At 39.5% G+C, this 27,034-nt stretch overlaps 1 protein-coding gene across 13 annotated transcripts in view; it reads left to right on the top strand.

Moving 5' to 3' along the window:
• Positions 1 to 2,081: 2,081 nt before the first annotated feature.
• ADD1 (adducin 1) overlaps positions 2,082 to 27,034 on the top strand; it is a 63,258-nt gene continuing 38,305 nt past the window's right edge. For all 13 annotated transcript variants that reach the window (XM_042052860.1, XM_042052859.1, XM_042052856.1 and 10 more), the window contains exon 1: positions 2,082 to 2,183. The gene's annotated coding sequence lies outside the window, so the exon portion shown is untranslated. The remainder of the gene's footprint in view (positions 2,184 to 27,034) is intronic.

Genomic DNA, 27,034 nt, shown 5'->3' with positions numbered 1-27,034 from the left:
AGAGAAGATAAACACAGACACGCATCAGCTGTCACAGTCTCAGCCTGTGGACTGAGTTGGTTGATTCAGCAGAAAGTTGGTCGCACCTCCATAATTTTTCCTCCAGATTAGCCAGGTAAAACAGTGTCTTCTCTGGCCTCAAAATTATGAGAGATAATGCAAGGGGCAGGGGGAAGGCTGGAAGGGGACAGTAGGAACCTGTGTCCTTGGGCAGGTCACAGAGTAGAACAGCAGAGGAGAAAGATAAAGGAACAGCACTCACTCGCAGCACAAGAGCCAACAGGAGCTGATAAAAGACATCCTTTGATCAGCCCAAGCTGCTTGTGTCACTGCACCCTGCAGTTACACAAACACTTTGAGCCAGCACTGCCAGAGGAAGAAATGACCCTGTCCTCCCCCAGTCCCTGGGCACTGCTGCTGCCCTCAACATCCCCATCCTTCCTGCCACTGCTGGTCTTAGAGCCACACACTGAGCTGGAGAGGAAAAACATTCAGTTTAAAACAAAGCAGTATTTTTTTGCTGAGTTAGTTCTAACATGGGTTCATTCCCCCATTTACTTTTCCAGACAAGAAGAGAGTTCTATGAGTTAAATGCCTTGGTGAGAAAGGGAAAGAAAGAAGAGAGATGCCAAGATGAAGGAGTATTTTGACAGGTAATCAAAGAGAAGACACTGACGGTGGCTAGAGCCTGCAGGTGCAGAGCAGTGACAAGAGTATGCTGCCATGTATGTCCATACATCCACTGGGTTAACAGGGTTCAGTATCAGGAAGGTAAAGTGACTTTAATCTGTTAGGTTTACAGCAACAGTTCTTACAAAAAAATGTTCAGACAAGATTTGTTAGTCATTTGTAATTACGCTAACATGTGTCCAATTGTGGGATGGTTTTGATTAGGCAGACCTCTGTCCAGTAGGGGCTTCTTGTCAGATGTGCCATAATCATTCTGCGTCATCACTTGACATGTAAACCACCACTTTTGGTGACTGAATTCACAGACAAGTTTATGTGTATCTCTGTGGCCTGATTTTAGGTAAGTGGAGTGTATTTCCTTGGTGGACGTGGTTGAAACAGGCTAGATTCCTCCTGTATTCCAGAGGAGGCATTTATGGATCCTGAAATCCATCAGGTTCTACTCACTGGAGTCTTCCCTACATATGGATAACTTAGGGATGAGGGTTGTGGATAGCAGAGGAGAAGGGTTTAGTGTTTCTGAGAGTTTTCCCAGACCCCCAAGTCTTCATTTGTCCTGTGTCAGGCAGCATTCTATAGAACACAAAGAAGTGTAGAGCAGCAGTCTTAAAATTACACAGAAAGGACAGTAAAAATGGACAAAAAATAGATAACAGAAGAAGTTAACTTTACAGTTGGTGCTTGCAGTGACTGTAACAAACCGAGGGGTTATACCAACTCTCCGAAGCATTCAGAAGATCTAAAGAGGTGACTTAGAGAGCTCTCATCAGGCCTGCTACGCACAAGCTGTACGATGTATCTGCACACTTCCTGAATGAAGCGCACGGCTTCTCGTTAGCCTGGCATTTAACATCCGGAGGATATTCCACTGATTAAACACCTTCGGGTTCTGACAGGTGTCTCTAGCCCTCCCCAAGACAGTTCTCAAGCCTGAGTCCTGCCCTCCTGGACCGCCCTGGCCTTGCTCTGAGCTGACAGCGATCAGACACCGCCACCGCAGCGCGATAACGAGCCCTTATCGCAGCGCGTCCTCGGCGATTAGCGATGTCTGCCTGCGCCTATCTCCCGGCCCGCTCTAAGATAAGCTTCCCAGGGGCCGTGCCGCTCCTTTCCGCTGGGATCCAGCGCCACAAGAACCCCTTTTCCTGTGTCCGAAGCTTCTTCCCAACCTGTTCTCGGCCGCCCGGGGACCCCCCGGCGCTCCCGGAGCCGCGGGACCCACCAGGGGCGGCCCGGCGGCCCCGCCCCGCGCCCCCCGCTCCCCTCCGCCAATGGGAGAGCCGCTTACTCGTCGGGCGCGCGCCCGCCCGCCAATGGGCGGCACCGTTGTTGGGTTTGCGGGCTGTGGAAGCCGCACCCTGTCGGGCGGGGGCCGCTCGGTGCCTGAGGGGGCGGCGGGAGCGGCGGGGGGCGGGGACCGAGACAGCGACAGCCTCGTTAGGGGACCGGCCGCGGCGGCCCCTTCGCTCCCGCCTGTTCTCGTCTGTCCTCGGGTGAGCGCCGCGGCGGTGACGGCGCGGAGGAGGCTGAAGGGCGCAGCCAGCAGCGAGCGGGCTGTGAGGGGGTGACGAGCGCCGCGGGGAGGGGAGGAGGGGGCGGTGAGGAGAGGCTGGGGCGCAGACACTGGAACCGGCTCGTTGAGCCCGGAGGGGAGCGGAGGGGGCTGTGTCTGCCTGGAAAACGTGGCGGGGTGTGCGGAAAAACCATCTGCGCGCAGGGTGCCTGCGGTGAGGGGCTGCGGCGGGCTTGGGGTCACCGGGGAGGTGGGGGGGCAGGACGAGGGGCTGCGGGTGCTGGCCGGGATGGGCGGTGCGCTGAGCTGCGGGGCACGGTGCTGCCAGCCCTACCTCAGGAGCCGCGCTGCCCATCCCGTGCCCGCCGGGATGCTCCAGCCGCCGCAGGAAGCGGTCGCTCGGCGTTGGAATCTCCATTGCACCCAAGCGCTGCGTCTGCCGGCGCTGCCCCCGCCGCCCTTCTGCTTCACCTGCCCCTTCTTCCAGCCCGAGGGGTGACCTGCGGACTGTGCGGGGCGAAATGCGGGCTTTGGAGCGTCCAAGTTGTCGTCCGCAGAGGACGTAGGAGTGAAGGAGGATTTGGGATGCGTGTGTGCGGTGTTGGGGATTGGCGGGGCACCAGCAGCAGACGGGCAGTTGTTTTGTTTCCTCTGGTGGAAGGGGTATCTGCATTTTAGCGTTTCCACGGTCTGCTTTTGATACAAAATGTCACATGCCTGTCTGCGCGTAATTGCTGCGCACTCGCTGTGCTGCTTTTAGGGTTGATTCTTAATCTATGTTGGCTTTAGTTAAAACTAGCAATTAGGGAGGGGGAAAATCCAGTCAAGCTGGAAAAATATCCATGGCTGTGTTGAGATGGGGGCTAGGAATAGCACTTCATTTAAATCTTTCATGAGATACTGCTGTAGCTCTGTGGTGTAAGCTCATTGCTGGTTTTGTTTTATTCTTTGCTTTTTGGAAAGTTGCTGCACTGTGATCTACGTCTTTATACAGAGCTTCACAAAACATGTCTACCTTGAGCTTATGAATTCTTAAACTGCAGCTACTGCTGGATAATTCCTCTATGCTCTGCTGAAAGCTACAGGTATCTCCCTGCAGACAGGCTGTTTACGGCTCTGGTCATTGTAACGTGACCATATGTGCCAGTAGAATTCTAGGCAGTCCTTAACTGTCACAAATTTGTTCTTTTTTTTTTATTGTTTTTAATAGAGCAAAAGAATTTATTTTAAAAATAAAGGAATGCAAACTATTTTTAAGATAGGCTCCCATTTTTGGTAATTAAATATAATGGTGTAACAATTCTGTTTTTCAGTAAGGAAATATTCTTTTAAGAGCGTAATAAGTGAGGAAAAAATGCAACTAGGGCCTAGACTTCCGAAGCAGGTGGCTTTGGTATTTCTTTATATGCAGTAAACAGATTTGATGCCATCTTGTAAAAATAATCTTGAGTGAATGTAATGATCTATATGATTTGCCTCTCCAAATTTAAACTTGGTGGTTTTCTGAGGAGAGTTTTGAGGAAGAGGCATTTGCAAGTTTTTACATCTTCACTCTAGCACGATAATATGTGCATTACTATGTTTGCGTGTCTAAGTGTCTTGTAACTTTACTGGAGTTCTTTTTTCTGTATGAAGTTCCATGCTGAGAATAGGGCTTTTTAGCCAAAAACTGTTGTGTTGATTGAATGTTTTCTTTCTGTGGTTGATGATTACAAGTGTGAGAAATCTGAATGTTTGTGCTTCATTTGAAGCAAGTATTTTTGCTGGCATGTTGTGCCAGTAAGTTCATTAGAGTATGGTTCACTAATGCTGTAGAGTGAAGAAGGTCATTTACTGAATCAGTATTTTTCTGTGACAGTTTTTTTAGATGGATCCAACAGAAGATGACTCAACTCTTCTCATTCTTTGAGATTCACCATCAATATTAAATGCTATTTTGCATGTATGGATGGGCCTCTGAGCAACCTGGTGTAGTGGATGGAAGGTGCCCATGGCAGGGAGGTTGGAACTGGATGATCTTTAGGGCTTCTTCCAACCCAAACCAGTGTGTGATTCTGTGTATGGAATTGGACTATCTGATGAAATTAGGTAGAGAAAACCCCTTTGAGCACTTGAGAGACATTGACAAAAGTAGGGATAAAACTACTTCTGCCCCAAGTCTTAGTTTTTGAAGCGTCGTTTCACAGCATGAACGGCCTTTAGCAAATCTCCTCCAACATTCTGTGACTTGGTATAGGAGGGAAAAAATGAATTATGAAGTAGCCAATATTGTTAATAAGTATATTAAAATAATAGAACTGAAGGTTTCAAACTAGTAGAAGGCTGCTTAGCATGTTGATTGCTACAATGTGTACAACATCTATGTGACAAGTGCTTCCTGAGGAGGCTAGGCAGTAAATCTTTATCCCCCTGCTTTTGTGACTGGTAGAAATAGTTTTCTTAATTATTAAAGAATTGTAGCAGTGGTAAATAGTGAATAATTTGTAAACCCCAAACTGTTGCTGTGCAAATGAGCCAGTCCTGCTTTGAGGGAAAAATGCGTAGTAATAAAACGTGCCCAGTAATTCTACAAAATCGAGCCTATCAGGGTTGCTTTTGTTGTGCAGTGGAGACACCTGAGGTATGAGGGCATGAAGAAAAAACCATGCTGATTTTCTGACTTTGGTGGCTCCTGAATTAGAGCTTATTCTTGGTCCATGCTGCACCACAGAAAGTGATCTGTGAAATAACACTGTACTAGTAATTCAGACTGCAAGTAAATATTCCTTAGGCAATTTTAGGGTGGTATGTGCTTTGTATTTGAAAAGTGATTGTAAACAGATGTGAATGTAAGTTTATTCTGCTGATTTCATTATGCAGGTCATTTGACATCTGCTGAGGAACCTGTCTAAAACTCTTCTGTTAAGTTATGCATCTTCTATAGAAACAGATTCAAAAGCAGGTATATTTTAAAAATAGTAGAAGTTCCTAGATTACCTGAGTTAGGCAGTTTTCATTCATATAATTTAATCAGCTTCCTCAGGGGAATAGGAAAATGTTACCTAGTCTTACTACTTATTCAGCATTTCTCTTCAAAAATTCTCTTCTCTGGTTTTGCTAGGGCTGAGAGCAGTAGCTGTACAAACCTGTCAGCAGAGAAAGGTGTAAAGTGTAAAGCATGTGAACCAGTTTATTTCCTGAGGAAAACTTTTCATTAGAGGTAGTAATGCTTAAAAAGTACTGGTTATACAGATTGTGATTTGTGATAATCTTTACTTTAAAATTCCCCTTTTCTATGGCTACTTTTTCTCTCACTTTAAAGTATCGTGTATACAATAACAGCATTCTGTAGTAATGTATGATAAGATCTGTTACCATCTCAATAAGCATCTGCTGTTTATTGAGAATAATCTTGGTAATCTTTAGTCACATTGAAGCAGGTAATTGGTTTCTTTCCTCACTACGCAGGGGATGTTGTTTACTGTGGTCTTGTCAGTTCAGAAAGTTTAGTGGTTGATAGTTGCAAATGCTGTAGGGGAAGAGACTCCAGGAAACGCCCCTTTCAGAACTACTATTTTTCATATCAGGCATAAGCTGAGATGGTGTCATTTGCCATGAGAACTCAGGTCTGACATCCCAACCAATGGTCTTGGTGTTGAATAAGTTTAAGTATTGCTGCTACTTTGGGGAATTCCAAAGTCTAACTGTTCTTCACTTCAGGGCAAGTAAAGGTTTTGTGTAGAGATTGATTTGAATAACTACTACCCGTTGGGCTGGCTGACCAGTGTGTGCATGCTGGTGTTGCTGGATTGACTCTGTGGCTTTTCAGAGAAACTGAGAACACTGTCCTTGAAGGTGTTGCCAAACAGGAGTAACAACTTCTTCAGTCCCTTCCTAACTTCCTCCTTTTGACCTTGCTTATTAGATTGCATTCTGAGGAATGATCTCTGCCTGCTCTGCTGGGTACAGTTGTTATCCAGTGAAAGATCAGCCTTTCAAACTCAGATCAGTTGCACTAACAAGTGGAACATCAAAAGAGTTTTTCACTAGCACTTATTTGAATGGTTTTCCCTGCAGATTAATTAAAAATTAGCATAGACAAAAGCAAATGTCAATTCAATTTTAAAACTGCGATATTATGAGCTACTCTTTTAAAATGAGATTTGGCATATCTGTGCTCTTCAGGCTGATCAAAGATGGCTTTGCATTTTTAATTGACTAATGTATTGGGGTTTGTCTTTTTTAAATAACTGATTTTTGTGCCATATGTTATGTATGATTTTCAGATCTAGACTCAAAGTCTGAAAAAATAAGGAGTAAAATATTTCAGAGTTTTGAGATTTTGTTTTTCTTTCATATACCTAATTGAATTGCTGTAAAGGGGTCATGGAAACAGTAGTAAATGCAGTTAATCAGTAACGCTTTATGGTATTTTTGATACTTTCAAGTCAAATGAGGAGATGAATGTTGCGATATGGTTATGCTCCAAAGACTAGGGGGCAAAAAAAAAAAATCATCTAGGTTTTTGGTTGAAATCAGTAAACAGGTAAAAGCAACTTTGTATTAAAGACTCTAATTTGACTTGGAGCCCTAAAAACTTAGTTTTTTGGGGGGTTGTTTTTGATATTTTTTTCACAAATTTCAAATTTGTTGTATTGTTTTTTATGCTTTTTATTTTTATCTTGTTTTAGATCTTGAATCTTGAAAGGTCTGATACACTATTTCAGTTCATTTATAGCTTATGCCAGGTTAAACTGGAAAGTGTTGAGGAAAACCTTGACCCATGAGAACTGTCTTCTCTGTTTTTTCTGTTGGCTGTTTGTGTTGTTTTTGTTGTTTGGGGGTTTTTTTGTGGCAGTTTTGTGTGTGTGTTACACACGACTGAGCATTAAGTGACTGTTAGTGAATTGTGACTGTGGAGATGGATAAAGCATACCATGAGTTTAGTGTTTTAACAGATGAAGCAATTTCTTTAGGTATTGTCAGTGCAAAATATTGATGAAAATCTATTAAGTATGTACACTTGTGAAGCATCCATTCCACCTAAAAATCATCATCGCTGCTGTTGTGTATTAACTGAGAGGTGCTGTATACTTGGCTTTTTTCTCTGAAAGATCTTGTCTAGCAAAGCTTTGTGTGGTGACCTTGAATCAGCACGGCTTAAAGTATTCCAGAGTTGAAGGGACTTACCTCATTTTTTGTCTTCAACTTCTGAACCTGTTAGCTATATCCAGCTAAATTTAACAGGAAAATGGTGACTTCAAGCATAAAAGGTTTCTGCCAGTAATGAGATATGATGGCCAAACTTGTGCCCCCACTGAGAGAGGGGCATGGCTCCTGATTTGTTCTGAAAAGCAGGAGCATGTGGCTGTGTAGGTGTCACACACTTGCCGGCCAGTCAGGGTATGGGTAGCTCTGAGCCAGTCCAAATGTATTTTTGCCACTTGCGTGGCCAGCCTTGGTGAACCAGTGCTCAGATGAGGGGAGGAGTGAGCATGGCACTCATGCAGGATGTAGGGGGGAACATGAGAACTTAAAAAGGATAAATAGGGAAGCATATGAGACTTCAGTTAGTAGGAAATAAAGTTTCATTAGTTTTGTCATTTTTTTGTAGTTGTTTTCAGTTACTGAAAGGGTTTTCATGATTTTCAGGTAAAATTCTGCACAGCTAATGTGTCACTTTATTTTTAAATGTCATTTCAAATTTCCATGTGATTTGAATAACAGATTCAGTGTAAAGCTCAAGATTCTATTTTGATTCCAAAGTAAATTTTCTTTCCTTACTGTGGATATTATTTTTAAGTCTACTAATACACAGCAAAGTGTGGGGTTTCTTGGGTTTGGTTTTTTTTTTTTCTTTCCCCACTCTCTTGGGCTTAGAGTAAAATTTAGTAGATGGAGAGTCTTCAGAGATATTATGGTAATTTCAGTTATAACTGATAACTTAGAAGCATTTCAGAATAAATTTATGTCTTTTATGGGTGGATTTAGGATAAAGTGGTGTTTGTTTTTGTAAATTATTTTTCATGAAGTGTTGGTGGCCAAAAGTATACAGTTAAAATTTATTTGGATATGTAGAATGTTTATGGTAAAGTATTACAATGGTTTCGAATCTATTAATAGGCAGAAAAAATAAATTAATAATAATCTTAGATGTTTACTTAGATCTCAGCTATACATATAAATATATGGCTTTTTCCCTGTTTGCTTATAAAGGGACTTTGGTAAAAAGTTAGTGACTTCTTTAGAGCTTTCGCAAAGCAAGCAAATCATACATGAGTTGGATAGAGAGAGATAAGGTATCTGTCCTTAATCCAAAGGAAAGTGGTTTCATCTCTTATGTGTCAAGGAAGGTTGGTGAGTGGATTTCTATGCCTTGGACTCAGGACCATCCTGTTGTTCTCTGATTTTGCTGCTACTTGTAACTGAATGTCTGTCTGCTGTGTGGTTTTCCAGGTTGCTTTCAATCTGCTTTAGAACTTGCACTGATCTTGACAGTGCTGAGTTGTGTGGACCATCTTATACTGAGTTTCTCTCCTCTCTCCTGGAAGGAGTGTTTGTGATTGCAGCGTAGGGTAACAATTTTGACAGGTTGGATGTCCACTTCTAGATCTGCCATAGTCTTTATTGTTGACCTGGGACACTTTCTTTGACTCAGTTCCAGTCTGTTAATGGAGATGTTGGTTTAAGGACAAGGAAAAGCCAGTGAAGATGCCTATGCTCTTGCTTCACACCAGTGGAATGATATTTCTTACTGTATCCTCCTATTTTCCCTCACTGCAGAATCTTGGGGAGGAGCCAAGAGCAGGGAACACAGTGAACAGTTTGCTACACAACTTGGAAGAAGGTAGTCTCTCAAACTGTCCTCTGGGCTGCCCAGCCACCAGAAAATAAAGAGCATTTTGGCAGCTGGTCAATGAAAGCCAGAAGTGGTGAACAGAAGGCTGGGAAACATGCTTAAAATCTGAATGTCAGCCAGGAAAGCTGGACTTAGGCAGTCTTGCAAATTATGAGGGCAGGCTTATTAATTGAACGTTCTGGCTGGTGGAAAAGTTGCCTAAGGCTTAGAGTCTTTATGGGTCAATATTTACCACTAAAGTGAGGAGACAACTCTCCACACCTCAAGCAAAGCATACAATGTCAAAAATAAGCCTTTGTAGCTGCATTTGCCACTTCAACTGCAGGTTCAGTGGCTTTGGAATCCTATGTAATATGAGTGGGTTAAAGCATGGAGATAGCTGCTCTCCCCAAAAGACAGACACTTCTATTTTTCTTGCTTTTTTCATCAGTCATTAATATAAGTGTATGTATGTGTCCATTTTGTATTTAAGCATTTATTAAAACAGCTCCAAAATACAAAGAAAGTTAAAGATTGCACAATTTAAAAATGTGTGAGTAATTAGTTACTTAGGTTATCCTGGGTTTGTTTTTCAGAATATGACTTTTTTAAAGAGCTTAAGCTTATTTCTACATTCCTTGATTTTTGGGGCGTTACGTCATTACTGTGCTCGCATATGTTGTTGAAATATGTTAGTTCTGTACCAACTGTATTTTCAGTAATTCATTACAGCCTCAAGTCAAATCACTTTCAGTAGTGTAGGTACTCTGGTCACTTAACAAGAATGAGGCAGATTTCAAATGGCTCTTTTTCTTTGCAGACCTTTAATCAGAACTGGACACCTTCCTAAATAATTCTGTTATTAGTTACTGGTATGAAGACGTGTTGTGATACCAAATATATATTTTATGGTAGAAGAAAAAGGTGAGGTAATTCAGTCTGGAATGTTGTAATTGCTACTTTGTTTCTTGTACTACAGTTTTTGCTTGTTTAATTTAGTCCTTAATTAGATGTGTTTATCATTAATGAATAGGATGAATTCAGTTAATTTGATTGAAACTCAAATCTAAATTTATTCTTTCAAGGATTTGATGATCTGAGAGAGTAATCTGGTAGTTTTCCCCTCCCTCCTCTCTGTTGCTATAGTAATCCTAAATTTGAACCTTGTTTCTGCAGACCTTTTTTTTCCCCCCTCCAAGTGAGTTTTGTAATAGCTGTGCAGTTTGTTCTCAAGCCAAAATATTGATAATACGGGTTTTCTTGTAGCTTTATTTTTTTTCATTTGGCTGTATCATTTGAGATGAAGTTGAAATTAAACAGCTTTAATTTGCCTTTTCTTTTTCTAGCTCTGGAGAGGCTTTGTGGCATTAATTTTTTTATTCATGTTTTAGACAAACATTGTTTAGGGAAAAACAAGAAAAAAAGGCTCAATTAAAGCAAAAAAAAAAGACGTAAATGTGTCTGAGTGTCATGGAAGGCTGTGTGTAATTGTAATTGCAGAAGTGAACATTCAAATTGCAAAGTCCATAAGTAGTTTAGCATCCAAATGTTCTTGCAATTCCAGTTTTACAGCAGTGTTCAGGGCTTATTTGATGAGGTGCTTTCGGCTACTTCTGGCATGGCTGAACTTCTGATACAGCAATAAATGCAGGTAATTCTGGCAGCTGTATAAAATATTTATGCTCTTACTAAACTTTTTTTTTTTTTTTTCCAGATAGAAAAAAGTGGTGATACAAGATCTAACAGGGTTGATAGTAAATTGAAAAGGAGCATCAGGAGTAAGCAGAAAACCTGAATAAGACTCTTCACATGCCTTGTCAGGAAGCACGGGGATAATGAAATAAGACTAAAAATAATTCAGATACTTGTGAAAGACTACATGAAAGTTTGCCTTAATTTTCAGTGAAGACGTTTTGAACATATGCACATAAGTCATACTGAAGTGAGGTTATAAAAACTATTTCTATAAAGTCCAACTTGCATGGTGCAGGTTAGTGGAATTATGTGACATTTACTCTGCAATTTTGAAGTAGGTGACGTGTGTAATTAGAGGCTCAGTTTCAAGAATTGTTATTAAATGGCAAGGCAGAAGGGTATTGGATAGCTGGAGAACAATGTTAAGAGGAAAAGGTGATTTGGGATAGTAATTGCATCATTAGTGTGACCTTAATATACAGAGATTTGTTTAAATTTAGAAAGAAAAGCTGTTCCGTGTGGAGGTAAGATGAAAGGGGTATGAAGTGATAGAGCTCTTAACAGAGGAAGATTTGTCAGAGAAATCTAGCACCTCTTTTTTGTAAGATCCCTGACTTCTTGGAGAGGATACATGGTTAGAGCTGACCTCTTTAAACTTAAAAGTCATATAATGTGCAACATGATTCTCTATAAAAACTAGAGGGATGTTTTTTGTGACAATTGATTTTAAATGGTGACAGGATGTGTCAAGTATGGATAGAACTTGATGACTAGAGATGATGTGTTGGAACTATGTAAATAGTGGACTTTGTCAAGGATCAGTTTCAAGATTTAGTATTTTCGTTAAAATCATTTATCCATTCCTTCTTCTCATGCCAATCTCATGATTTTCATCAGATGTCAAGCAATGTCAGTACAAAAGAAGGTTTTGCACAGAACAAAGTTGAGACCTTAAGACATGACCAGTAGGAAAAGGAGTCGTATTAAATAGCATTAAAAGAATTGTAGTACTTCAGGATGACAAACTGATCAAAGTTAGCAGTGAAGATCAGTATGAGGATAACAAGTACACTGTTGTTGCCGTGCTAGTATTTTTCTTTAAAGAAGTAAAGTGGTATTGACTCTTTCGGGTACTGGTGAAAGCTTATCTGAAATACTGGATATAATTCCTATCACCCACCCTCAAGTAAAAAGGACATTTGGACTAAAAGAGGTCCAGAGTCTGATTCCTGGAACTCAGAGAGTGTCTTGTTTGATCTGGGGAAGTATGGAAGAGGTAGCTCTTCATAAAAACAAGTGAAACAACACATGTGGGTAAAAAGAGCTTTTTATGCTTGAGGTATAAGAACAAATGGGTATAAACCATCCAAGAATAAACCTAATCTGGAAATTAGAAAAGATGGTTCCTAAGCAACAGAGGCATAGGAGTCTGCAACAGCCTTCCCTTAGGAGTAGTGGAATAAGGCTCTGTTTAAGATGGAGCTGGTTAGCTTATATAAGGGGGAGGGGGAGGGGATATAATGTAGTTTTCCACTCTACCTTGGGATTTGAACTGCTTGACCCGGAATATCCGTTTGCTCCCATGATTCCTGTCTTTAGTTAAAGAGGATACAGTAACTTGACCAGATACTGCCCAGACACCAGTGAGTAGAGGGATGGTCTCTTTCTTGGACAAGTGCACCAGTTGCATTCTGAGGTATAGAAATGCTATCATTAGGAGGTATAGAATTACTATCAGGGGATAGTAGTTGTTAGACAAGTAGGATGTTTTAAATATTGTTTAATGGAATATGCTACATTGTATTTTTTCTAGTGGCTATATGTTGAGTTTTGTCTTAAGAAACCCCATGTCAACGCAGCATAATTCAACAGGTTTCGTAATGAGTGCTGTATTGTTTTCTTCTCATTTTGTCCTGTGGGGTTGAAGGAAGCTTCCCACAGCATGTGCACAGCTACGTCATTGTCTTCATATTTCTCTGAGAATTCTCCTTTGAGCTGCTTTAAAAAAACTCCCATTGGTGCAAACTGAAGGGTTGATGTGGTGAAAACACTCTACACCATGTTGCTGTGTGTTGCCCTGTTGTTCCTGTGTATTGTCCTAAGACACTATCCATCTAATAAAATTGGAATGTTATTTTTTAGGAAGCATTGTGCTTTTGATTGCACTGAGAGACAGTCCTGTATCTCTGCCTTTTAGAAACTGGTGGTTTTGGAGGAGACTTGACAAAGAAAGGGGTTCTACTGTGTTCTCCCTGACAGAAGGACACTAATTGGCAAATTGAGAAATTAATGTTGCCAGAGGTTGCAATATTTTTCTAATTTATTCAATTGTCAAGACATGTTAAATCATGATTTAATTCCTGCTGAGGTACTTCAGACCCAGGAGGGAACTTGTAAACACTCATTTGTGCAATTGTTTCATTTATATCAGTAGCTTGTATTACTGGATGTGTTTTTATATGTGCAGAAATACAATAACTACTTTGTATTTTTCTCTTCTCCATCTCTGTTACTTATTTGTTCTAAATGTTCATCTAGAAGGCTTCATTTTAGGAAGGAAGTTCAAGCATGGAAAGTAGTTTGGTTAGGACAGGTTGGAAATTTAATGATGTTTGAAAAGTTCCTTCCTGACTGTGCTTAATGTATTTTATTGACTTCCCTTCAGCTGTTAGTTGAATTTCCTGTTGATTTTTTGGTCCAAATAATTGCCAAAGTAGTGTCTAGCCCTCTCTGTGTGCTAAAATTATTTTTCTTAATTCAGAAATTTAACAGTATTTTAATGTTTTCAAAACTAATGTAGAAGACTAAGAACCAGATCTTATCCCTTTAAATTGCTGTATTCACACTTAATGATTAATATGAATGGTAAAGAATTCCATGTGTATAACATCAATGACTTAAATGGCAATTTGCACATGTTTAAGTGTTAGTGTTGGCTAAGTTACATCCCAAAATACAATTTTGGGAGAACAGTGATTGACAGTTAAATAATAGTTAATACTTTAGAGCTTGAGTAAGTGTTCATTGTTATGCAAATATTGACTAAATAGCATTTAACCTGTTTTATTATTTAGACATTCTGTCTTGTCATTTACTGTGGAACAGGTGTGGACTAGAGAGAGTCTCGTGTGTTTTAAAAAAAAAATCCAAAGTCTGAAACTGTTAGTCAGTAGTCTCCAGAGCATGGATAACTTAGCAGATGTCATCTTAAAACTCTTCTAATGAGGAGAATTTGTTTATGAATACTGGCATTTTGAAAGAATGGATTAATGTATGTGCAGTAAGAAAACTGTACAAGGTGATTATATTCACTTTTTATTCTTAAAGTATGCTTTTCAATTAGACTGTATAGGATTTATCATGGTAACTGAAAAGGTGTCAGATTAAAATAAATGTTACTGCCTTGGAGTAATAGAAATAATTACTGGGAAGTCAAACAACTTTTTTCCTAATTCGCTTAATGCACATGACATTGGAAACGTAACAAGTTCCTGATTCTGGTGAACCGGGTAATATGTTAGTTAACTGATAATATATTATTAAACACCAGAGAGGAGAAAAAGCTTTCTGGCTGTATATTCATTTTTAGATTTTTATTTTTTCTTTTTGATTCTTTTGTCTGTCAAAATTGAAGCAGAGTATTGCTCAGTTGTCTTAAATTGAAATAATCTTTTATTTATTGTGTGGTCTAGAATAGCATTCCCTTCAGATGTGTCCTATCCTATAGCCAGTTCTGATAGGGATGCAGTCGATATTGGAATAATTTGTAATTTCAGCAGCATGTTCAGATCTGGCATTTTGGTCTCTTATCTAATGAGAGTCATGTCAACTTTTTTTTAGTATTGTGTCTTGTTAGCTGGTGCCACTTTTTTTTAAAGTAACTTTACTTAGAGGTAATTTTATGTGTTGGCACTGTGCCTCACAAACACATAAAATCTTAACTGTTTTATAAAGTGAAGGTGCATGTTGATATGCAGTTTGATCTTTGGAGGATAAACTAGGCAAATCTTATTTCCCTCTCTTCCCCCAAAAAAGTGTGTGTATATCCTTTCCAAGACTTGTTGGATTAGATCAGTGTCCCTGTGAAAAAATGTTAAGGTTTGTCTGGTGGGGAGGGTAGGGTCTTGTAGCACTTGCACAGAACAGATTTTCAATAAGGAGACACAGTGCAGTGATTGGACAATGGGCTGTTTGGCTTTTGTTACCATGAATTTCTTCCTAGGTTATGAAAGTTCTAGAAAATGGAAACAAGTTATATTTGAGGTAACAGCCTTGTGTAGCTTGCTTGAGACTTGGAGGAGAGCAGGGAGCTTGAGGATGACATAGAGAACGTTCAGGGGTAAGGTTGGTAAGAGACTCATGAGTAAGAATTATTTAAACTACTGAGATACATTGCTATGTGTGTCATTGAATATCTTCATAAAACCATCTGAATTTTATCAATATTGATAGAGGTTCAAGAGATTAAAGGGGAAAAAATGAAGTATTATCTGTTTGTTATCTGATAGATCTATGAAATTCTGTAGTGTCTGATACTAGCAGGAAATATAATAGTGGGCAAGTATGACAAAGGAGGTAAAGTGAAGGTTGGTTTAGTTTGGAGAAGACAGATGAGAAAAAATGAAGTAAATAGAAAAATACATTGATCCAGTAAGGTCAGAAACAGGTTTAAAAATCTGGATTGCATTATACAGGAGATTTCTCTAAGATTTTTTTACACAAACTATATTTACACACTTTTAAAAAAGTCACATTCTGTCTTAGCCCATGGGACTTTTTGCTATGAGGTATTGTTACAGTCAAGAGTTTAGCACAGTGCAAAATAAGGTTATACATTTTTATATCAGTTTTGCCTGGAATGTTAGAACATATGTAACTTTTGTCATGATGTAAAGCATAAATCAATACATTGCTGCAAGTGTCTGTGTGTTATTCTGTTCTTAAAATTGCACATTGCCCATAGTTAATCAGGGTATTTGGAGAGTTAAACCATTAGTATGTGTTTGACAGGTTTTGCCCCTTTAGACAAAGTTTTGACATTTACTTACAAAATCCCAAATGGTTTTGACTCTGACAGCTACAGAAAGTCTTTATATACAAAAAAGAACACTACAGAATCTCTTCCTAATGAAATCAGGGCAGTTGACTAAATAAGTGTCAGGCTTAATATTTGAACAGTAGAATTGCCAGGCTTGTTTTGGTTTAAAAAAAAAGAGAAAACTTTAAGATCTGAATCTACCAATTTCTAGCTTCAAAGTAGCTGAAGTTGAATGGCCAATGTAAATAACATATATCTTGTGTGGGGACTTCTGGGACAGATTTCATAGAATGTACTGAGTTTTGGATATACATAGAGAGGTAACTTAAAAATGGGATAGTAAATGTCATTAATCATGGGGTCCTATAGAATACATTTTTGTAAGATTTCTGTTGGATTTCATATGCTTTGTTAGATGCTTTGTTACTAAACAACTCTGACAAAGTGGGAGTTGCTTGGGGCCTAATATGCATTTAAGTATGTGGACATGTTAGATCCTATTGAAATCCCTTCAGGGCAGGAACTTCTGTTGAAGAGATGTAGTGCAGGTTTGGATTGGTGGGGCTTGTTTACAAGTTCCCTCGCCTGCTCTGTCCAGCAGCTCCCAGCATGGCCACACAGGCAGATGTGTAGACTCAGCCTTGTGGCCAGCAGAGTGTGGGGATGGCTTCCCACAAGGAAGAGTGAAAATAATACTGTGCTCTGGAGAAAGCATGAAATACTTCGATTATATGGAAGAAAGACTTAAAGAGTAGATTTTTGTACATATGAAATACTACTGTCATAAAAACAAATACCACCGTTCAGCTTTAATGCAAGTGATTGTTTCCATTTGACACAGTTGTTTAGCTCATCTCCTTGGAGAGCTGCTTACCAATTCCTAAGGTTTTGTTGAGATCAGCTGGACTTCACATGGGCAGAAACTGCTGGCCTGTATCCAGCTGCACGCTGTTTGGGAAATAGCTTTAAAAGCTGGGTTTAGAATTCTGGCTTTGAATGCTGCATACATGTCACGCTGCTTTGCAATTTTCGATGCCAGTGGCCTCTCAATGAACTTGAAAGAACTGCACATACATATTTTGGCAATAAAACAGTGGCAGTTGGGTTTCTAGAAAGAGTTCATTTTACAGCTTGAGTCAGGAATGAAAGTACCTAGTGCCATGTGAATTATTCAGGATCATTGTTTGACTCCCAACTGATTTGACACATCTGTGTATCCTTGATGTTCATTATTTTAACTTAAATTTTTGTTTCTGGAATTATAAGCCCCATGCTGGCTGGGTGTGATTTTTTTAGAACACAGTGGGGAAAAGTCTCTGGTCACTACTAGTCAGACATAAACAGGAGTACTGGTACTGTATTTTTAGAAGTTGTCTTGATATTTCTAGTGGTGAGGTTGAAGGATGAGAGTACATCTTGTCTATGGATAGAGGAATTGTTGCTTGGATAGGGATCTGAATAAAAAACAATAAAAAAGTGATACTATAGTCAGTGGAGTTGTTTTTAGACAAACAATAACTAGACGTATGTAGAAACACTGGTTTTTTTCTATTGATCTTCAAATGTTTGTCAACTAAAATAATCCCTGCCTAAAGATAGTCTTTGAAATGAACATTATCCATCCATAATCTGGAAGCAGGGTTATGTGTAGAATAGGGGCCTCTCGTGTTTTACATTAGGACTTGAATTCAATAAGTGCACAATGCCCAGAAGCACAATTTCAGTTTTGTTCTTTTGGGTTTAGTAATGGTTTTAAATTAGTTTTGTAGAACATTAAAGCCATGCAAAACTGTTGTGATCTTTGGATACTTTGGTGTGCATGTCTGTCTTTCGGTAATATTTTGGTATTGGTTAAAAAATAAAGAAATAGATCTAGTAGGAAGTGTGAGAATGGCTGCAATTCCTGAAATGTTGAAGTCCGGGCTGCTTGTGGTTCTGAAAGTGACTTCACTTAAAATGGTCACTAAACACTGCATTTGCGTGGTTTGCAGTGACTGGAGAAACTGGACTGTTGCTTTTCTCCCCAGATATAATTCTGAAACCCTGCAGAGCAGAGTAAATAACATCTTTTTGCCACTGTCAGGTGGAAACAATGAGAATCTGAGCTGAAAGAGAAAATCTGGGTTTGCATGATGTTAATTTATGCAGCCTTATTCAGTTGGGTAATACTTGCCTGACAAGGGAGACGGCACAGTCAGGAGGATGGTTTTCTCATGGTGTTTCATCTGTTACCATGTGGGTGTACACGACCCTTGAGGTTTACCCAGAAGTAGGAAACTGCATAATTTTGGGGTGGGGAGCACATTCACACTTGCTTGTGAAAAAGAAAAACATACATAAGCTGCTCCTAAAATAGAGTTCGTAGGGGTTTCTTGACATGCTATTTCCTAATACGGAAAGAAGAACAATCTAATGCAGGAAAATGAGTTCCAGTAACACTTCAATTCATAGTTGATGTATTTTAATCTGTAGATTAAAGTCATCAGGAACATTCTGAGAGATGGAAAAGAGAATGGTCTTGGCTTCGGGAGCTGTGCAATGACATGAACTTTGTCTTACTGTCATTTCTGAGACTTCTGTGAAGGTAGTGTTAATATCCTTGGTAAAGGGCATGTATTTTAAACACTCTCCAGAAATTTTTAGTGCACGGTGGATAAAAGATGGTGTAAACCACGGTCTTCCTAAAATTTTTCAGCTACCTGAAGGATTTACAAATACCCAATTAAGCACTATGTAAAGTAATTTATTTGAATTTGGATATGCCTTGGCTGTTAGCCATCTATTTGGAAATAGAATGACAATGCATATGTGAGGTTCACATTTCAAAGCTGTTTTTATGTGCAAGTGCAGTATAAAATTTCACATGGAAGGTTTATGTCAAGATTAATACTTAGGTTTGCATTCTCCAGAGATAGGTGTTTCCTCCTGCATACAGACATTTAAAACTCTCTCTGGTCCTACTGTGGTAAGCGAATAAATTGTGTCATAATTTGTGTCATTTTCTATCTCTCTCTCCCTCCCCCATCAAGACTGGGAAGTACTATAAAAGAACTGGGGGGGGGTGCCACTTAGAAAAGCCCAAGTGGAACGTGAAGGAGAAAGTAATGAAAAATTCAACATCTCTGCTGCCTTCATCTGCCTGATTCAAGCCTGCTTGAACTCTCTAGTCTTCATATTAAGCTTCTACCTTATTTATGTACTTTGATTCACTGTCTTCTTGCTTGAACTGGTAACACACCCATCCATAACATTTGTGCTGCTTATATATCAAAGTTGCTGGTTGCAGCAGAATGCGTGCATACTCTCTAATCATGGAGCAATTTCTGAGTTACGTGGATACTCTGCCAGAAAAAAATTACAGAATTCATGCATCTAGTAATGAATATTCAGGTTAGTTCCATCTCAAAAATCTCAACTAACAGGTCTCATAATAATGAAGGGTTTTTACTTGGGAGGCATGTGTTGTAGGTTCTCCAAAGTTACAGGTATATCAGTCATTAATTTGTCAAGAAACTTGAATTTCTCCTTCTGGCAGTTGCCAAGTGGTGGCACATTCTGGTACTTAGCCTCTTCATCCTTCTTTGTGTGCTCTCCTAATTTTTTGGAGCAGCTACACTGATTCTTTATAACTTTATTAACATTTCCTGAAAAACTTAAGGAAATTAATGTAATTCTTAAATTTGATCATGAGGGATTATTACATAATTTTGAGTAGCAAAAAATGCTGCCAGAGTATACTTAAGATTTATGATGTCCTTGCCTAATAAACCTATCAACAGAATGTGATATTGTATAAAAAAGGACTGGTTTAGGCTACCTCTGATTCAAGTGAAAATTTCATCAGGAAGTATAAGATCTTAAAAAAAAAAAAGTCTTAAAAAAAAGAGTCAAATTCTCTGAAAACTGATTATCACTGTTGATGGACAGGCAAGTTACTTCTATTTTTTTCCAAGACTCTCTCTCTCAGAGCAGGACCAGAGAACAGCACAAGCAGAGTTAATGACTATGATGCCTTACCATTACAAAATTAGCTATCGTTTAGTACAATCTAACTTTAGTGACACTGTTCCTTATTGTAACATGTAGAAAACATACCAATATTTTTCAGCCTAGAAAGCAAAACTGATTTGCTTATGCATTTTTTGTTTGCCCTTGCTTGAATAAGAATGTCTTGTCTCAAAATCAGGATGTGTAAGAGTTTAAGTAAGAGCTGTTATTAAGGTTTAATAATTTATGGTGAATGAAGAAATTGGACTAGAATATTTAAATTTTGCAGTCCTTTTTTCAGAACTCTTCCATAAAACCCACGATCAGAGTAAAATGAAAAGCAGAATCTGTCAATTCATGTGCTTGAATTTTAGAATTCCAGTTTGTTAGTAGACTTTCTTGATGAAAAAAAACCCCAAAACTTCACTCTTTATTTATTGAACTCCAGTAAGTCTAGACTTGCATTTAGATGTCTTGTGGATAAAACCTGCATAGAGAATCTTTTCCTACTCACCTTTTTTAAACATTCTAGCTTTGGCTTCCTAACAGTAATAATAAATGGAAAATTTGTCATTTAGGTGTAGTCTTTTCCATATTAGAGGTGAGACAAACAAGCGGGGTCTTAGTGCCTTTGTTCCTATGTGTCCATAGGCAGTTCAGAGGGATTCTGGGCAAGCCACCTTCACTGCTACTGCTCTGTGGGGTTTGTATACTCAGACTGTCAAGTGTGAGGGTGCCCTTCATGGTCTGTCAAAAGTTCTGTGGCTGATTTGAACCCTTGGAATACAGTACTTGTAAATTTGCTCTAACGTTGTCAATGCAATTTTATTTAAATCTAAAATAACCTGGTTTGAGACTTTCATATCTGATCAGTTTATCCCAGGACATCTTCTGTTCCAGAGGGTGGTACCCAAATGAGTAAGTAAAAAAAACCCAACCAAACCCATGAAATAGCTCTCCTGCTTGCATAAAGTGAAATCATAGCTTTAACAAGTCTAAGGCTGTTTTTTTACTATTTATATGTAGCTGAGGGGAAAAAGATTCTAACTACTTTTTTCTCCCCTGTAAAAAATAAAGATACCAAATGTCACCCAGCTGCTCTGGAAGAAGTTATTGCTGCAGAATAGTTCAGAGGGTTAAATGACATTGTTCTGTTCATTGCCAACACGCTGCAGAAATCTCATGCCTTGCTATTCAATCTCCATGAAAATAACTGGATCCTGGCCAAAATGGGGCCACTTCAGCTATGCACTGCTGCATTCAGTTGATCCTTTATACATCATGATACTAGTATTTTAGATGTGAATGCTTAAAGTTACTGAAAAGTTTCTTGCATTTTTAAGGGACGTATCTGTTCCTTGAATGAGTTGAGAAATGAGTTTTAAGTTCTTCTGTCATTTGTAGGAACTTTTGTTAGTCACAGTGCTTTTTGAAAGGTTTGACAGTGGTGAGCATTAAAGTTATTTTACATTTTAAACGTAAGTTTTTCAGGTTTTTTTATATCTGTGCATTGGGTATATGTGTGGGATCTGGTTTTTCCCCCAGACACTGATCTAGTATGACCTTTCTGAAAAACCCAACAGACATTTAAATAAAATTAGATTTTCACATCTTATTTTAGAATGTCCAGTCTCCTTTATTTAAAAGAAGGGGAGTGGTGGGTAATGCCATCAGAAAAATTTACTTGTAAAACCTTATGGGTAAAGTGAAGCAATGCTGCTGTGGTCATATTGCAGAGCGGAGGGGCCTTGTTCATTTTGCTGATCCTTGAGGTCAAAAGAAAATCTTGAGGAAAGGAGAAGGCTTTTCTTTGCCTCATCACTGCAGCTACAGCAGCATGTTTTAGACAATTTGAAACTGATACTGTGTGCTGCATTCAGAGGAGCTCTGGAGTCTTCTGCCAAAGCAGCTTCTGAACTCCACAGTTCTCATGCAGTGCTGCAGCCTCCCCAGTGCTGTGGGGAAGAGCCTGTGCTGTGTCCTCTTCCTCTTGAACTGCTGTGTCAGAAGCACCCCCTAAGTTTACAGTGGACAAGGTAAAACCTTGCCCTCAATCACAGGTGCTGACTTAGTTCTCATTTCTGCCTAAAGCCACTGGTGCAACCACTGCGCATCTCTCTGAAGCTGCTCTAATGTGAAGCAGCAGTAGACTGTTCTCTGGTAGGTGCAGATGGCTTTCCTTCTGGGGGCTATGTGGAGTACTCATATGGAAGTTGGGGACTTTTATGGCTTTAAGTGTGTTGTTTCCTAGGAAAACATGATTCCAAATGCATGTATATGGAAATTATGGACATTTTCTTACCTGGTTAATTACATTGGCAAATTAAACATCTAATTTTGCTTCAGTGCATTGGTGACTCTTTCTTAAAGAAACTTACGTGTACATTTGCAGGCTTTTTTAACAAATTCAGTCTTGGAATTAGAAGCCTAGAAGCTTTTATGAGTTCATTTTAGGGCCAGTGTTCATTTTCAGGTCAGACATGCTGATCAAGCTTTACTTCTTGGATAAAGCTGGGGCCCTGCCCTTGGAAAGCTGGTGATCTGATTTGACCTGTGTTCAAAAATCTCAGGGCAGTGGCTTATTGGTGTGTTTCGTGTGAGGCTTGGGAAGTGCGTATGGGTTCACAGAAACCTAAAAATAATCAGTATTTGGGTTAAACTTCTTTATTTGTATGATGGCAAAAATAAATATCCTCTTATTTTCTGGTACTGCTGCCACCATCCATGAATTTTAATAGTGTGAAAATATTTTAATTTTACATTGTCTTGGTTTCAGATATTTTTCTGCATAAGTAGAGGATGAAAGTGTAAATTAGTGAGTTGACTCGCTTTTGTGCAGTACTGTTCAGTGTGTGTAGCTGAGTCTCTGTGACATCAATGGTGGATTTTATCGTCCCAAGTAAAGCGGGCTGCAAAAATACTCGGCACTGACGTTTTCTCTTCAACAAATTGTCAGTAAGGCACAGAGTGACAGTGTCTCCTGTGCAACCCTTTTTACTCTACAGTCTGTTAAACTTACTTTTAAGAAACATTAACCTGAGCAAGTCAGTTTCCATGGAGTAAACTGGTGAATGCATCAAAGAAGCCAGTCAGACCTCCTAAGGTATTTTGGAACTTCTGTAGGTTTTGTAGCTGAAATTTTTCTGGTAAGGTATGCCTGAATGATTCAGGAGTTTGCATTTTGTGCTACTGAAGATCATTAAAAAATAGTAAGATATCCTACCTGTTCTGACAGAAAATTTGTCCTGATAGCAAGCCTGATCAGTTTGGCCTGAGCATAGGAGAAGGATTAAGGAGGATTTTTGGTTCTGTCTCTGAGTCTGACATTCAGTCTCCAGCTGTCAGCAACCTACCAGCAGAGGAAGGTGCTATAAAAAAAAAAGGTGTTGGAAAACTGGAAATGCATTGGAAGCTGCAAGTAACATGAACATATTGTGCTTGTGGAACTTATTTTTCCCGAAGCCTGAGAAGGAAGGGCAGGTTCACAGATTTCAGAGCAGATTCTGATCTCAGTGCAGGTAGGTAGTAGAAGGTATTCTGAAAGTTGTGTTAAAATGTGTGTTTTACAAAGGTTTTTAAAGCAAAGTTATTGACTCAGTATTGTGTATATGTGGTCAGGAAATTTCCATCTCTGTTCAAGGGCAAATGTCTGTTATTCACTCCCAAGTGTTAAAATGTCTCTTTACTTTTGTTAGCAGGACTGAAAGGCCCTGTCACCTCTGTGATCAGTTAATCTTCCTGGTTCACCAAATATGTCAAGCTACTGATCCTACAAGCTACACTTCTACTCTCCAGATCATTTTTGTAGCCCTTCCGTGAACTCTGATATTTCATGTCTATTATTGAAGCAGTTGAAATAATATTCTAGTAGTGTGTGGGGGGCTTTTTTTAAAGTTAGGGAAGGTTATTTTTCTACCTCTGTTTTTTATTTTATTTTACTATCACAGTAGAACACCCAGCCACAGCATAATCTTTGCAATTTTTGTGTAGTGATCTATGACATCTCCTAAATTTGCTTCTAATTTTGCCTTTTCAGCATTGAGTAATTCTGACATAGTTTTTGTCTCCATTTGTACTCCTTTGCATTAGCTGTGTTGTTTTGAGTTTTGTGATGCTACACTATCATTAAGTAAAAACCACAGAATCAAGAGACTTATCTTAATTGGGAATCAGATTTCTGAAATAAATCTTTAGGCAAATCAGCCTCAGTGGTATTTGGCAGTGTAATTATGAGGACTACTTTGGGGGGGCTCTTTAAGTTGAGGTTCAGTGTGCAGGTTTTAATCTCAGTGTTGGAGTAGCTTCATAAAATAAATTTATCTGAAAACCATGATACTGCCCTGAACTGTAACACTGAAGCCCATATTTTTCACTGAACCGTAAAGAATTATTTCTGGGGCTAATAAACACTGAAGCAGTGGAAAGGAGAAGTGTCGCTGCTGCCACAACCACCACTGGTGCTCCTTGATAAGAATCAGTGGAAAAATATATGATGAGTTTGCAGAATTCATACTTGCACACTGTGCCTGGAGAAATGGAAAAGACGCTGGTGAAATTCCTGTTTTGTCATTTGCATGCAAGTTTTGTGATACATTTGTGAAGCTCTTAGAGTTTCAGCAGAAAAGCTTAAGGTGTCTGTGGTTTAAGATACTTATGTAGAGAGCTCCTTTGTATTTTATGAACATATGACATTTCGTTATGCTTTTTTGTTATCACTTTCCCTAATCTTTCATGAGTTTAGGTACTGAATGCTTCCAGAAATGCTGTGTGGGAAGTGTATGGAACTAGGAGATTAAGTCACTGAGTCAAAGAAGTAAAACCAAGGTAATTTTGATGTTGAGGTAGTAAGTAGGTTTGAAACTGTTAGTTTTTCGCAAAATCTTTTGAGGCTAGAAATGGCAGTTCTGTTGTTTGTTGTTTAAACTACTTAACAGGAAAACTGGAGAAGGAAAGGACTGGAAGAGGGGAAGGGAAGTTAAAAGGCTGGGAAGAAACCAGGGACCTTGTTAATAGGAGATACAAGTTAACCCTTTGAAGGGGATTTTTTTAATCTTATTTTTAATTTTTAGATTTGGAACCCTTACCATTTTTAATTAGCTTGGAACGAGCTGTTAATTGGAAATTTGATCTTTCCATCATAAATTAATAAATCATATTAGGGTTTAACATGAAACAAAGTATCAATGGTGAGCATAGGCTGCAACTGTACCTTCCAGTGAGGGGAGGAATAGCACAATGTGCTCCCCCATTCCTCCTCGTGCGTCATTCTCGGCTTCCTGCAGTGTCCAAGCTCAGGAATACGATGATTTTCCAGGTCAGGGAGGAGAGTTAAGTGATTACTGTTTCTAAAAGTTTGATACTTTTGGCCTTTAAAATCCTTTATTAAAGCAGGGAAAGTACCTCTCTATTTTAGCTTTTTTATCGTTTTTAGTGCTGGCTTTTCTCCCCTTTTGTTTGCAAGGACTGAATTTTGAATTCTGACCCATATATACTGAAACTTCTGCAGAATTTAGACAGCTATCTTTAACAAATATCTCAGCTGAATCTGCCCACCTAAATTCTGGCATAAATCTTAGGTGGGCTTATGCTAAATAGAATCACAGAACATACAACAGCCCTGGTTAAAAGGGATCTCAAAAGATCATCTAAACCAAACTGTTGTAGAAAAGGGAACCTAGATGAGATTATCCAACACCCTGCCCAGTTGTATCTTGAATAGCTCCAGTTGATGGGGTTCCACTATTTTCCTGGGGAGATCATTCTGGTGATTGTTCTCAGTGTAAAAAATGACTTTCCTCTATCAAGATGAAACCTTTTCTGGTGCAAATTGCACCTGTTGCCCTGTGTCCTCTCCATGCAGCTCTTTGTGAAGAGAGATACTCCATCCATTTTGTAGCCAGCCTTTAAATACTGGAAAAGTGTGACAAAGTCCCTCCTGGGTGTTCTCTCCTTCAAGGAGAAAGGACCTAACTCCTTTAGGCTTCCCTCATAGAGTAGGTTCTACAGTCTTTGATCATCTTCATGGCTTTCATTTTGACCCTCTCCAGTCCGTCTGTTCCTTTTCTTGAACTGTGGAGACCACAACTGGACACAGGAGTACTCCAGGTGTGGCCTGACAAGCTCTTGGTAGTTTGGGATGGTCACGTTCTCATCTCTGCTAGTGGTGCTCCTGTGGGTGCACCCCAGCATCTGATTTGCCTTCATTGCTGCAGCAGCTTCACTGCTGGCTCCTGTTCAGCTTGTTGTCCACCAGTCCCCCAGGTTCCCCTCAGCAAAGGATCCCAGCCTGTGCCAGGCTCTTTGGTGCTGTCACTGCTGCAGGACCTTGCAGTTGTCTCTGTTAAACTCTGCGCTCTTCTTGCCAGCTCTCTCTTCCAGCCTGTCCCGGTCCTGTGAGATTGCTCATCCTTCTGACACATCCACCTCACCACCCAGTGTGGTGTCATCAGCAAACCTGGTGATGGTGCTCCCAGTCTTGTCATCCAGATTATTTGTGGTGATGTTGAAAAGTGTGGGTCCCGCCATCATTTTTGGGGGATCCCCCACTTGTGACAGGCTTCCAGACTGAGTTAAAGCCATTGACCTGCACCTTCTGAGTGCACCCTGTTGGGCCAGTTTCCTGCCCATTTTGCAGTCCAGCATCAGTATCTTCCTGGTTTGTCCAGGAGAAGGCTGTGGGAAACAGTGTCAAATGCTTTGCTGAAGTTTGTTAAACAGTATCTGCTGCTCTCACTACTTTGACAGAAACTGTTATTTTGTTGCAGGTGCTCAGAAAGGTCTGGCACGATTTGTTTATTGTGAAACTGCTCCGGCTTTTTCCCAACCACCTGCTTCATTTGGCTTTGGGAAAGCGAGGCAGCAATTACATTGTTTTACAACCTGATACAGTTATATCATGGGGGCTTCTTAAATGTTCTCTTAACACAGCAGCTTAGCCTGGTTTTTTACCATGAGTTCACTCGCTTCCCACTGTGCTAGGCTTCTGATTTCAGTGTTTTAGAGAAGGTGAAAATAGGAAATAATTGCTTAAACAGTCAGTGGATTTCAAATAGAATTGGTCTATTTTGTTTTCTTGTTCTCTAACACAGTTTGCTTCTTGAACTATTGTCATAGGTACTAAAGCATGATATTACAAATATAAAATGCAATACTTTTGGCCATATAAACTTACTGTTGGATTTTTCTAAATTTCAGAGTCCCATATTTAACTTGCATTATCTCTGTTAAAAAGCAAAATGAGGGTTCCTGCATTCAATATAAGATAAATAACTGTTCTTGTTCATGAAATAGTCTT

The sequence above is a fragment of the Corvus kubaryi genome, unplaced genomic scaffold (genome assembly GCF_017639235.1).
Source record: "Corvus kubaryi isolate FWS band 111438036 unplaced genomic scaffold, C.kubaryi_AGA036_p1.0 split1-131, whole genome shotgun sequence".
NCBI lineage: Eukaryota > Metazoa > Chordata > Aves > Passeriformes > Corvidae > Corvus > Corvus kubaryi.
The sequence above is the reverse complement of the archived record's forward strand: the minus strand, read 5'-3'. Positions and strand labels throughout refer to the sequence as shown.